The sequence below is a fragment of the Chiloscyllium plagiosum genome, unplaced genomic scaffold (assembly GCF_037043375.1).
Source record: "Chiloscyllium plagiosum isolate Xiang-an unplaced genomic scaffold, Cpla_swu_hap1 HiC_scaffold_23, whole genome shotgun sequence".
NCBI lineage: Eukaryota > Metazoa > Chordata > Chondrichthyes > Orectolobiformes > Hemiscylliidae > Chiloscyllium > Chiloscyllium plagiosum.
Window position 1 is genome coordinate 7912386 of NW_028270161.1, and position 14570 is coordinate 7926955.

General features: G+C 41.8%; 1 pseudogene; it reads right to left on the bottom strand.

Moving 5' to 3' along the window:
* Nucleotides 1-269: 269 nt before the first annotated feature.
* LOC148145805 (general transcription factor II-I repeat domain-containing protein 2A-like) lies at nucleotides 270-8981 on the bottom strand (annotated as a pseudogene).
* Between the last annotated feature and the right edge of the window lie 5589 nt (nucleotides 8982-14570).

A 14570-nucleotide genomic window follows, 5' to 3' on the forward strand; every position in this document is an offset into this window, starting at 1 on the left:
TAGAATTAGAGGGGGTCATTTCAGAACAGAAATGCGGAGACATTTCTTCAGCCAGAGAGTGGTGGGCCTGTGGAATTCATTGCCACGGAGTGCAGTGGAAGCCGGGACGCTAAATGTCTTCAAGGCCGAGATTGATAGATTCTTGTTGTCTAGAGGAATTAAGGGCTACGGGGAGAACGCTGGTAAGTGGAGCTGAAATGCATATCAGCCATGATTGAATGGCGGAGTGGACCCGATCGGCCGAATGGCCTTACTTCCAGTCCTATGTCTTATGGTCTTATGGTCTTCAGTGTTGGTAAGTGGGTGAGAATGTTGTCCTCCATTTGGCTTGAGAGAAGCTGCAACTTTCTCATAAAATCCTTCCCCAAGTTGTACATTTCATGCACAAAAAGGCCCTTGCACTGCAGTTTCACATTTAGTTCATTCATAAGTGCAGTCACATCAACAGCAAAACCAAGGTCTGCAATCCAGTCTGCATCTGAAAGCTGTGGAATGCCATTCCCTTTCTTCACACAGAAATCTTGAATCTCTTCTCTCAGATCCCATACACTTTTCAGCATTTTGCCCAGGCTGAGCCACCTGACAGCTGTGTGGTAGCCTATGTCACAATGTTCAGTCTCATTTTCCTCCAAAAGTGCAACAAACTGCCTGTGATTCAAAGCTCTTGCCCTGATGAAGTTAACTATTTTAGTTACAACATCAACCACATGGTTAATTTTTAACACTGACTTACACAACACTTCCTGATGTATAATACAATGCAAAAATACCAATTTCTGTTCAGGGTCAATTTCTGTCACTTTATCCTGCATTCTCTTTAAGAGTACCAACATTTTTTCCTGTTAGATTTGGACAACCATCCGTTGTCACACCCACCAGCTTGTCCCATTTTAGTCCCAACATGTCCAAACATGCACTTATCTCCGTGAACAAATCATTACCAGTTGTTGTTCCTTTCACTGACTGCATGGCTGCCAGCTCCTCTGTGATTTTAAAGTCCGTAGTTATCCCACGTACAAAGATGAGTAGCTGGGCTGTGTCACGTACATTACAGCTCTCATCCAAAGCCAAGGAAAAATAGTCAAAGTTGACCGCTCTGTGCTGCAGCTGAAGCTCCAGATTTCTTGCGATGTCCCCAATCCTTCTCGTTACAGTGCGTCGGGAGAGGGGCACATTCTCAAATGCCTCCTTTTTCTCCAGGCATATTAGTTCTCCTTAATAAACTCTCCATCAGAAAATGGTTCACTGTTTCTGGTGATTTTGTGGGATATGACATAACTTGTCTTGGCGTGAGCTGACATTTTGTGGGCTAGCCAGCAACCATCACTTTTAGCTGTTCTCGCACACACGCACATACATGCGCATTCATAAATGAAAAAAGCATCCTTTTCAAAACAAAAGCAACACAATTGTATTGCATGCATGGCATAAATACTTTTTCATTTATGTTCTAATTTAAGATTGACCTCATGCGGGCCAGACAGGAACGACCAAACGGCTGGATATAGCCCACGGGCCGTAAAATGCCCAGGTCTGGTTTAAGGTGAGAGGGGAAAGATATAAAAGAGGGGCAATGTTTTCACACAGCGGGTGGTACGTGTATGGAATGAGCTGCCAGAGGAAGTGGTGGAGGCTGGTACAATTGCAACATTTAAGAGGCATTTGGATGGGTATATGAATAGGAAGGGTTTGGAGGGATATGGGCTGGGTGCTGGCAGGTGGGACTAGATTGGGTTGGGATATCTGGTCGGCGTGGAGAAGTTGGACCGAAGGGTCTGTTTCCATGCTGTACAACTCTATGACTCTACGACTCTATATCAAATCAATGTATGACACTGTGATCTTTTGCTATAAATTCTGTGTCCTATGATCCTGCTCCACTAGCTACCTGTTGAAGAAGCAGCACTCCATAAGCATGTACTTCCTAATGAATCTGTTGGACTATAATCTGGTGTTGTGTCACTTTACAACAGTGATGGCCCTGGAGAAAGTATTGCATTGGCTGTGAAGCACTTTAGGCTGTTCTGAGGTTGTACTAGGTGCTACATAAATGCAAATCTTTCTCTGTTGTTCCTGTGAATAGAGACAGGCTTTTGGAAATTTTCATCTTTGATTCATCAGGATAAATACAAGAATACCACTAGCAGTATCAATTCAACCTTCCATAGTCCTTGCTCCTGCTGGCCATTTGATTGGAGGGCAATTTGATTGACGGGATGTGAGGAATCCCAGCTCAGCACAGGATTAGTGCTCTTTGAGAATGAAGGGATGCAAGATGAGTGAAGAAAGTAGAAAAAAAATGTTAAAAATATTGAAAAACATGGAATCTTCATTTCATGCCATAAGGCTGCTCTCTCAATGGAGACAGACAGAAAGAGAGAGAGGGTCACCATTTCTCAAGCAAGAACTAAGGTTGAGAAGGTGGGATTTTCATAACAATCTCTGGGGCCTGCTTAGCTCAGTTGGCTGACTAGCTGGTTTTTATTGCAGAGTGATATTAGCAATATGGGTTCAATTCCTGCACCTGCTGAGGTTACTATGGAGTACTTAACATCTTCCCTCACTTGTGACCAGTTGAACCACCACTAGTTGTCTTTCTCTGTCTGGTATGAGAGCAGCCCTCTGACAGTGTAACCCATTTACTTTAATTTCATGTTCTGAGGCTTCTTAATGCAGGTGGGTTTTGCATCATTTGACAGGAAGATATGAACTATTGGTTCCAAAGCATCGAAGATAAACTTTATTAATATGTTAAGTGTTTCAGTGTGAAACCAAAGAGTAGCCTAGACTTTATTTATTCGAGAATAACCAGTATCTACCAATGATTATCGTCAGTAAACTGCTATTTACCCCCCCCAACTAGATTATGACTGCGAGCATTTCAAGTGTGCATTCTTAATAGTTCCTTGGTTTTGTACAATGAATATTTTTAACACTTTTATCCTCTTGCAACATTTATTGAGCTTTAGCTTTCAAAGTGGGCACCTGGTAATGATTACAGGCAATAATTGAAATGTAGAGTTTATAACTTCCAACAGACCTTAAGGTTAGACTATTGCTTTGTATTCATCCCATGAAATCTGCTATTAACATGCTGTTGTGGTTCTGTTCGCCGAGCTGGGAATTTGTGTTGCAGACGTTTCGTCCCCTGTCTAAGTGACATCGTCAGTGCTTGGGAGCCTCCTGTGAAGCGCTTCTGTGATGTTTCCTCCGGCATTTATAGTGATTTGTACCTGCCACTTCCGGTTGTCAGTTCCAGCTGTCCACTGCAGTGGCCGGTATATTCGGTCCAGGTCGATGTGCTTATTGATTGAATCTGTGGATGAGTGCCATGCCTCTAGGAATTCCCTGGCTGTTCTCTGTTTGGCTTGTCCTATAATAGTAGTGTTGTCCCAGTCAAACTCATGTTGCTTGTCATCTGAGTGTGTGGCTACTAAGGATAGCTGGTCATGTCGTTTCATGGCTAGTTGGTGTTCATGGATGCGGACCATTAGCTGTCTTCCTGTTTGTCCTATGTAGTGTTTTGTGCAGTCCTTGCATGGGATTTTGTACACTACATTGGTTTTGCTCATGCTGGGTATTGGGTCCTTCGTCCTGGTGAGTTGTTGTCTGAGTGGCTGTTGGTTTGTGTGCTGTTATGAGTCCTAGTGGCCGCAGTAGTCTGGCTGTCAGTTCTGAGATGTTTTTGATGTATGGTCTGCATACACAACGTCTGCAACACAAATTCCCAGCTCGGCGAACAGAACCACAACAATGGGCACCCGAGCTACAAATCTTCTCCCCAAACTTTGAGCTATTAACATGTACTGGTAATTTGTGGGATTGTTTTGTTCAACTTAGGGTTTTTTTGTTGCACGACTATAACCCTAATAAACTCCCTCTGATTTGAAACTCATCACATCTGTTCCAAACGATTAATGATAATTGAACTATTGCTGCAAGTTCTTCCGAGCCCTCCAAACAATCTCCTCAGAGCACTGAAAAATGGGCATCTTCCAATCTCTCAAAGTTGTTCTTTCTGCACAAGAACAATGATGATCTTCAATAATTCAAATGAAGAGACTTCAAATTATCTGGAGCCACAGTGGGAAAGAAACCAACTATTGGTCTTAATTGAAATGGTTGGTAATATGACTTCTACAGATCTCGTTTACCAGTTATTGTTAATTAATTAATTTTATTTAGTTTACTGCCTTTATGTGGCTCAGTGTCAAATTGTACTTTCTGATATTTCTGTGAATGGTTTTGGTATATTTTATTATGTTTTATGTAAATATAAGTTGTGGTTCTTGTTGCTGTAAAATATCAGCAAGCAGTCTCATCTGAGAGCAATTCTGTCCAGCATTGTCTCTGAGCATGCTTAATGCACTGTATCATGCACTCAATACAACATCCAGAGAATCTATCATTATTCCGCTATACAGTTTCACCCCAAAAGCTTAAAGTCATGTGTTACAGGAGAAAAGAAACATGAGAAATATTTAAATGTGCTGCAAAGAATGCATATTCGAGGTTTCACAGGTTAATAAACTTAAGATTGTGAGCTGAAAGGACAAGAATATTAAATTGCCAAGAATGACGACTGAGGAAATTATTTATGACAAAGAGGAATGGATCACCAAAGGAAAATTATTGCTGCCTCTTTAATTATGAATGTGAATTAGGGACTGAATCCTGGGATTTTAGGGTGAAGTCTACGAATTCTGTGTGGAACCAGATGCTTTGTTGAATTGCTGCCTCATAAGAAGTTTGCCACAGAAGAAAAAGAGATCAGGGATATATGTTCAGATAGATAGTCCGGATTTCGCTTCAGTGCCCTCCTATGGGTTCACAGGATGATAGTCTGGCTTATCTTGTGTCTTTAGTGAACTGACTCTTTTTCACCTTAAGCTCTTAAATTGAATACATAACATTCATAAGTTAGGCTCAATTTAAGTTTAAAGCATGTTTTCAAGGCTTCCAAAATTTCTGCTGTGTGTTTTTCCAATTTTCGGAGAGACTTCGGGTGGAATGTATTTTGTACCTGCCTCTTCCCAACAGAAATGAAAGTGTAGCTATTTGTAGCTGCTCTGGCTTGTTAATTATCTGTTGCAATTTTGCAATCTTGCCAATTTTGAGTGAATACATTGTCAATTCTGCTTGTAGCACCTTTCATTTTGACTGGTATTGAGAGAGGGAACTTTTAGAAACACTGTGTTTTACCTAGTGCTTTCAGCTGTGGCTTTCTTCTTTGCTTTTGTTTCTGTGGCTTCCTGTGGCTTTTGGCAGTTTTCATAATCTCTGAACATTCCTGTGTTTCTCGTTTAGTTGCTGTGTTTCTGTGTTGATTTCAACACTCAATTGCGGCTCCACTCTGACATTGCATTATGAGCCTACAATTGCATTATAACAATTTTGTAAAGATACAGCAGAAGTCAGTTTGTTGTCTTGTGATCTCAAAAGAGACATGTGCTGAGCTGGTCTTCTGGCTTCTGCTTGATTTATCCAAAATTAAACTTTGCAATAACTTTTTAAAATGAGCTGAAAATCAGTTGGACTCCCATCGATAATGTGCTTTCTTGATCAAACTTAAACCTTGCAAATTATGCTGATGATGTGCAGAACCCTGGCACATAGACGACTGATAATATGAAAGTTCTCCTCTGCTCTTCAGTTAAAAGTCAGTGTCTGTTTTTCCTAAAACAATAACAATACCTTGCCAGTCCCCTCCAAGACATTTAGGAATGCTTAATGGGCTTGCCAGGATAATCCCCAAGACCAACTGTCTGAGCACAAGGTAAAATGTGCTTTCCATGAGGGAATTCAATGTCCACCATCAAGAGTGGCTCAGCAACAGCACTATTGATTAAGCTGGTCAGGTTCTAAAGAACGTAGCTGCTAGACTGAGTCTGCAGCAGATGGTAAGAGAACCAACAAGAGGAAAAAACATATTTGATGTCATCCTTACCAACTTGTCTGTTGCAGATGCATCTGTTCATCAGTAAGAGTGACCACTGCACAGTATGATTCTATAATTCCTGCATATCCCCATTATCCTTCATCCCCTTGATAATCAAGAATCTACCTCTGCCTTGAAAATGTAATAAGAATCTGCATCCACTACTTTTAAGGAAGAGAATTCCAAAAACCTCACAACCCTCTCAGAGAGCAAAAACTTTCCTCATCTCTGTCTTAACTGTGCAATTCCTTATTTTGAAACTAGAACCCCCTAGTTTTAGATTCTTAAGATTTTCTAAGTTTCATTAAGTGACTTCTGAATCTTCTAAAGTCTAATGGATACAAGCCTAGCCCATCAACCTTTTCTTCAGAAGATAATCCACTCACCCCAGACATTAGTCTAGTAAAACTTCTCCAAACTGGTTTTAATACATTAACATTCCTCTGTAAATAAGCTGACCAGGACTGTACACTGTACTCCAGATATTGTCTCACCAGTGCCCTGTCATTTACTCAGGATTCAACAAGGCTTTTGATAAGAGATTAACATGTAAAATTAAAGTGATTGGAAGTGGGTAAAGTGTACTGATATGGATAGTGAACTGGCTGGCAGACAGTAGGAATAAACAAGTGGTAGACATGACTAGTGGGATACCGCAAGGATCAGTACTTGAATCCCAGCTGTTCACTATATATATTAATGATTCAGATGATGGAACTAAATGTAATATCTCCAAGTTTTCAGATGGCAAAATGTTGGGTGGTAAGGTGAGTGGTGAGGTGGATGCTGATATGCTTCAGTGTGATTTGGACAAATTGAGTGAGTGGGGAAATGCATGGCAGATGAAGTATAATGTGGATCCACATTGATAGCAAAAACAGAAAGGCAGATTATGATCTGAATTGTGATAGGTTGAGAAAGGGGGGAGTTGCAATGAGATCTGGGTGTCCTTGTTTGATGGTGATGCTCCTTTAACATGGTTATGTTGTTCTTGGTTTGTTCCTTCAGGAGGTCAGAAAAACACAGGTTCTGAAAAGTTGCGCTTGGATGGGTTTTAGGGCCAATTTGATTATAGCTAACAGATACTGCCTCAGGCAAAAGGCTTCCAAGTTTTAAAAAAATACTTGTACAATGGAAGAGCAGCAGTCAGTTCTCCCAGCTCAGGTTTTCTCTGAAGGGTGATACCCAAAATGTCGACCTCTCCTGATGCTGCCTGGCTTGCTGTGTTCTTCCAGCCTCCTGTTTACTTTGGATTTGGTTTTGAACTGTCTGACTATTCACGGAAAGCAGTCAGGCAGTTGTGAAGCTGCTAGACCCAAAGAAACAGGTCCATGCTGACCCTCTCTCTCTCTGACATCTCTCCCGTAAGACCCTGGGTTTCATTTTACTTTTTGTGCCAAGGGGTGTGTATGGAGATTGTTACAAGTATTTGGAACAGCATCATGAAGTTGGGATGGTCTGTTGGGTTTTCGAATCGGTTAAGTTATTCTCTATTCTGTTCTCTTTTGTTTGTGTTTCTTTTGTTAATCTCATAGATAAATGCTGTTTTGTTTAAAATTACTTGGTTTTACCAGCTGCATCTCTCTTGGAATATCCACTGTACACCTGTTTAAAACAACGGGTGCTCCGGTTTCCTCCCACAATCCAAAGATGAGCAAGTTGGGTGAATTAGCCATGCTAAATTGCCAGTAGTTAAGGGTAAATATAGGGTAGGGGAATGGGTCTGGGTGGGTTACTCTTTGGAGGGTCAGTGTGGACTTGTTGAACTGAAGGGCCTGTTTCCATACTGTAGGGAATCTAATCTAAACTAGAAAGGGCTACCTTCCTGAAACATTTTGAGCGGGTCTGGCCTGGTCCATACCATTTGTACACTGGTCACTGAAAGTAAACATGTGGGGAAGAAGGCAAATGGTATAAATAAAACCAGAAATCACTGGAGGAGCTCAGCAGGACTGGCAGAGCAAAAGCAAAGTTAACATTTTGAACTCAGTGACCTTTTCTCAGAATGGGGCTACACAGAAATGCAAACAAATAGATTTAGAGTCTAAACAATGAGGTTTAAGCAAGCATGAGATTTCACAGGTAGTGCAATGTCAGTCATCTCAAAAGAGCCTCCAACAAATTCTCTTCTCTGTCCATCTCACTACATCTCGATGTGGTCCCTGGTTCCACAGCTGGGGTGGAATCTGATCAGCAATGGAATCTATTAGACCTGAAAGTTTTTGTCAGGTGGCTCTAAGGGTGTTGTGGCCCAAGCATAATGACCCTCTTCTTGCTAGAGGTAGGTGGACCCTCCAGGGCTTGAGTGGCTAAGGTTTGGAGAGGGGTAGGCAGGGTAGAGGTGGAGTGCCCAGAGAGGAAATTTACGAGATGCTGTGTATGGTCCTCCTCCGCTTGGCATTGCCTTGTCTCCTTGTGAGGAAGGGGCACATGAAGTTCATGCCAAGTTCCTGTGGCTACACTTTCAATCATGAGAACAATATATGGGACAATGGAATACAGGTGTCTGTGCCCATCTTCAGCAGACCCTGAGGGTGCTTCACCTGGCAGACATCAACCTGACCATGGAGGCAGACAGATGGTCACATGACTCATTGCCCTGCTGCAGCTCCTGGGGCACTGAGGGCTGTTTTCTCCCACAGCCCTGTCTGTCACTCCTGTTCCTCTCTGTCTATATGGACCAGGTCACCGATTGCCGATACCACGGAGTTGTCTCCTGCCAGGGGCTGAGCAGATCTCTGAGTGCCAGTGACTTGGCCATGTCTTGCTTGACCAGCTGTGGAGCAGTGACAGTGAGGTTCTCACCAGTTTCTAGCGGCTCACCTTTGAGCATGAACGTAGCACGGTAAGTCATTGACCTTCTTCCTCCATTGCTGGCCATTCCTACTGACCCAGGTGCTGACCTTTGACCAGGATGGCTGATCTGGAGGGGTGGTCCTCTCTTCAGGAAGGGGATGCCCCGCTTTTGTGCCAGCTCCTTGGCCAGGACCCCATTCTTTTGGTGAATTAAGAATCGTAGTATCCTCTTCCCTTTCTTCAACATGGTCAAGTTCTGTCCGTCAATGAGGTGGGCATCTTCAGAATGCCACTGCTTAACCTGATACACCGTGGCCTTTTATAGATGGCCCAGGAGCTAGGGACACCAGTTTGGGTATCCAATGAATGAATAGAATAGAAATTTATTGTCACATGTATTTTTAAATGAAAAATACAGTGACTTATTTTATACGTCACCCATCACAGCACCCACATCAATGACAGAAGTCATGCATAATTTTTAAAAAGTGTAAAATTAAGACAAAGTTTATCACAGTTCAGTTAACAGCACCTGGGCTTAGGGAAAGCCAATTAAGGGACGATGGACAGCTCTGAAGACAGAGCCAGATGAGACTGCTGTGTCGGGCCACTGGAATACCTGGAAGCTGAAGATGAAGAAGACTCCTCGTCGGCTGAGACTATCTTTCTCCTTCTTCAGCTGCCTGGCCCTATGTGTGCAATAGAATCATACATGAGGAATGCCAACAAGGTCCGGTAAGGTATACCAAGAAATCTCACAGTGCCTCAAGGAGAGAATCCCGCCAGATAATACAATGTATTTCGCCGAAAAACCGTAAGATTCACCCTTTGAATCTTTCAGGACTGTGGATCTAGATCTTAGGTTACAGGAGCTAACATAAGATGGTAACATAATAGCCTGCTGAAGGTAAAATAATAGACCCCCCTCACCAATGGCATCCATAGAAGATTGTGGTGGCGTTGAGATCAAGGTTAGCAGCAAGGTTTACTATAAAGAAACAACTCCCAAATCCCAGATCGCTGTCCAATCCTCCATGCACAATGCAACAGCAATCAACACTGAAATGACAGAGTCACTCAAAGGAACTATCTGAGTCCTTAAGAAATTAATCTAATGTCACTTCTCTGCTCCTGTGATCATGGTGAAATGTTGGTGACACCCATCAGGATATGCGGTCCTAATTTGGATGCATTGAATATTGTGTCAACATGTAAAAGAGTGAAAAAGATTTCCATCTCCCTGCTCTTAAAACCTTCACCAGGTTGGTCAAAATAAAAATTCACTCAAAATTTAATTTCTTTTTATTATCTAAAACGAGAGGAAAATTTGAGGTTAGTATGTTATTCATATACATCATTGGAGGTAAGGACTGGGCGCTCATTCTAAATCAGTAACATGCTATTAAAGTTTAGAATCAAGTGTTCCACATGCACTGATTCATGTCCCAATAGATTCAGATTTCGGCACTTACCCTGTATCATGAGCACACAGAAATCTCACATTGCTTGTCATCCAGAGGCCTGAACAAATAATTGGAGGAATGTAAATTCCAGTGTGGTACTTCAAATATTTGAATGCAGTAGTCAATTCTGCCATAACGCATGTTTCTTCAATGTGAATTGGCTTTAATGTGATTGAAGAATTTAGAGCATTATTTGTAAACCATGAACTTTCCTTACCTGTATTGGCTATTACATTATTCCAGCCCCAGTAGTTTAATAGGCACGGCTATTGTGGGATTTTCTTATAACGCAAGAACGCATGAGACAGAAACTATCGCATTATATCAGAAACGACTGTATTTTTAAAATGTAGATATTAACCAAAAAGCTGGTGGCAGGAAACATGATTTATTTTGTTGTTAAAATAAAACTGAAACTGAGTTGGCACATTAATGTTCTTTGGACTGTGGGAGGAAACCGGAGTACCCAGTAGAAATCCACGCAGACAGGGGGAGAATGTGTAAACTCCACACAGACAGTTAGCCAAGGGTGGAATCAAACCTGGGTCTCTGGCGCTGTGAGACAGTAATGCTAACCACTGAGCCACCCTCAAAAATTACCCATTGGATGCCTCTTCTCTTTCCTGTTAGCCAGCCAATCCTCTGTCCATTCCAACACATTTTCTCCTGTATCAGGAGAGTTCATACTCTCAGTAATAATCTTTGATGTGGCCCCTTTTGGAAATGTTAGTAAAACACACCAACTTGTTCCCTTTATCCATTTACTTCCACCATGAAAGCCAATAAATTGTTGACTTTGAATTTATTTTAACAAAACAAAAGAGCAAAGAGAACAAATAAAATCACAGCACAGGAACAGGCCATTCGGCCCTCCAAGCCTGGGCCAATTCAGATTCTCCATCTAAACCTTTGCCTATTTTCTAAGGATCTGTATCCCTCTGCTCCCTGCCCGTTCATGTATCTGTCTCGATACATCTTAAAAGATGCAATCATGCCCACCTCTACCACCTCTATTAGCAACATGTTCCAGTCATCCACCACTCTGTGTAAAGAGCTTTCCACGCATATGTCCCCAAAATATTTCCCCCTTGCTTTGAAATCATGACCCCAAGTAATTGGGGAAAAAGCTTCTTGCTATCCACCCTGTCTATATCTATCATGATTTTGTAAACCTCAATCAGGTCTCCCCTCAAGCTCCATCTTTCTAAGGAAAATAATCCTAATCTACTCAACCTCTCTTCATAGCTAGCACCCTCTGTACCAAGCAACATCCTGGTGAACCTCCTCTGCACACTCTCCAAAGCATCCACATTATTTTGGTAATGTGGTGACCAGAACAGTACACAGTATTCCAAATCTGGCCAAACCAAAGTCTTATACAACTGCAACATGACCTGCCAACTCTTGTACTCAATACCCCGTCTGATGAAGGAAAGCATGCCATATGCCTTCTTGACCACTCTATTGACCTGTGTTGTCACCTTCAGAGAACAATGGACCTGAATACCCAGATCTCTCTGTACATCAATTTGTCCCAGGACTTTTCCATTTACTGTATCATTCACTCTTGCATTGGATCTTCCAAAATGCATCACTTTGCATTTGCCCGGATTTAACTCCATCTGCCATTTCTCTGCCCATCTCACCAATCTATCTATAGTCTGTTGTATTCTCTGACAGTACCCTTCACTATCTGCAACTCTACCACTCTTAATGTCATCTGCAAACTTGCTAATGAGGCAACCTACAACTTCCTCTAAATCATGTATATATATATCACAAACAACAGTGGTCCCAGCATGGATTCCTGTGGAACACCACTGGTCACAGGTCTCCATTTCGAGAAATTATCTTCCGCTACTATTCTCTGCCTCCTCTTGCTCAGCCCATTCTTTATCCATCTAGCTAGTACATCCTGGACCCCATGCGACTTCACCTTCTCCCTCAGCCTACCATGGGGAACCTTATCAAATGCCTTTCTAAAGCCCATGTATATGACATCTACATCCCTTCCCTCATCAATCAATGTTGTCACTTCCTCAAAGAATTCTATTAACTTGTTAAGACATGACCTTCCCTGCACAAAACCACGTTGCCCCTCACTGATAAACCCATTTTCTTCCAAATGGGAATAGATCCTATTCCCCTGTATCTTCCCTACCACTGATGCCAGGCTCACTAGTCTATAATTACCTGGATTATCCCTACTACCCCGCTTAAAACCATGTGGACCCTGCCTAATGAACTTGAACATCTTTCAGTGCAGTTATAACATCTTTAATAATGGCTCCTGACATGTCCCCATCTCAGAATTTAAGATAATTGACCTATAATTTCCTGCTTTCTGTCTCTCTCTCCTTCCTTTTTGAAAAGAGCCATTATATTCTCTATTTCCCAGTCGAACGAAACTTCCCCAAATCTGTGGAATTGTAAAAAATTAAATCCAAAGCATCAACTATCTCACTAGCCAAATCTGTTAAGACACCTGGGTAAAGCCAGTCCGAACCAATGGATTTGTGAGCCTACAGCTCTGACAATTTGATCAATGCCAGTTTCCTGATGATTGTAAGTTTCTTGAATTTTTCCTTGCCTTCCATTTCCTGATTTATAGCTATTTCTGGGACGTTACTGAAACTCTCTAAGGAGGCTGAGGGCTGACCTTATAGAGGTTTAAAAAATTATGAGGGGCATGGATAGGATAAATAGACAAAGTCTTTTTCCTGGGGTCGGGGAGTCCAGAACTAGAGGGCATAGGTTTAGGGTGAGAGGGGAAAGATATAAAAGAGACCTAAGGGGCAACTTTTTCATGCAGAGGTTGGTAAGTGTATGGAATGAGCTGCCATAGGATGTGGTGGAGGCTGGTACAATTGCAACATTTAAGAGGCATTTGGATGGGTATATGAATAGGAAGGGTTTGGAGGGATATGGGCCGGGTGCTGGAAGGTGGGACTAGATTGGGTTGGGATATCTGGTCGGCATGGACGGGTTGGACCAAAGGGTCTGTTTCCATGCTGTACATCTCTATGACTCTATGACTCTATGATAATCCCTTAAACAGAACAGCAGTTTTGAGAAACTGGCAGACAGAAATCTTACTGAGAAATTAAGCTGTGGCTGTGGAGAGTGTGGGATCCACATTGCTGAGGCTTTCCTTTGTGTGTTAGTGTCAGAATTCAATTGATAAAGAACCGGACTGCGATTTTACCACGCATCCTTTCCACCTGTGAGTTATTCTTTGTAGTCAACAGCAGTTAGAAGGCTGCATATTGAGTTTTAAGAGGTCACATTTTGTGCAGGCTTTTCTATTCAACCTCAGCAAAACTCAGCACCAGCAACTAATTTCAGTGGTTTGAGGGATAAATTCTAATCATGGTGTTCAATGGTTTTGTTACTCAACCCAGTGCCTTACATTAGAGAGCTCAAACTGATTCAGCACTGGCCAGCAATACAAATGTCTATCCCTAAATGCACTCTGAAAGAGACCTCCGTGTTAGTCTATCATTTGGCGACAGGAATGGATGCCAATTAGATGCCCCACAAGGGAACCTAGCACTTGAGGCACTTCAGTCAATGAGTTCAGCAAATGAACAGTAGAAGTGCCAAGCTTATAGTTAATCCCAGTAGGTCTAGCAAGCTGGCATTCCAATGATATTTATGGGCTGTAGGGGAATAATTTAAGCAACAAACAGCCAGAAATAAAAAAGACAAGCAGCTGGTAATATGTCGCAGATGAGTCAGCATTTGTAAAGAAAAAAGACAATTTAGGCAATTCTCCGGCCATATTTTGCATCAAATCACCTCCATTGGAGTTGCTGACTAATGTAATTTGTTCTTCTTTTTCTACGTTTATTGCCAGGTTTCCAGCCTTTTGGAATTATTTCCCTTTACATTGTCTGACAACCAGTCAGTTAGTTAGGTCAGTTTTAAAAATGCAGTTGACAAGTCCATACAAGAGTGGGAATGTTCGAGGAGACAGCTATTGCATTTTTGTGAAAGGTCTTTACTATTTTTATACTTGAGGGTTTTATAAACCTAAGAGGTTAAATAAAACAGACACATTTCATATAAACATATTTATACATTCATTGTTAATGATGTGAGTCATTGTAAATGCTCTGTACAAAAGAGGTGCAAATCTAGTCTATGCTTATCCATAAAGTGCCATCTAAAATTATCATCACACTATTAATGATGGCCATGTCTTAAATACCCAAGCTTTGAATTCCTTCCCTAAACCCTTTCACCTTTTTTTTTCACTATCTTTCTCCAGGACACCTCTATCCTTAATTATCTCTTTACGTAATTCAAATAGAAAAATACATCACAGGAGCGGGAGTAGGCCATTCGGCCTTTTGAGTCTGTGCAACCACTCA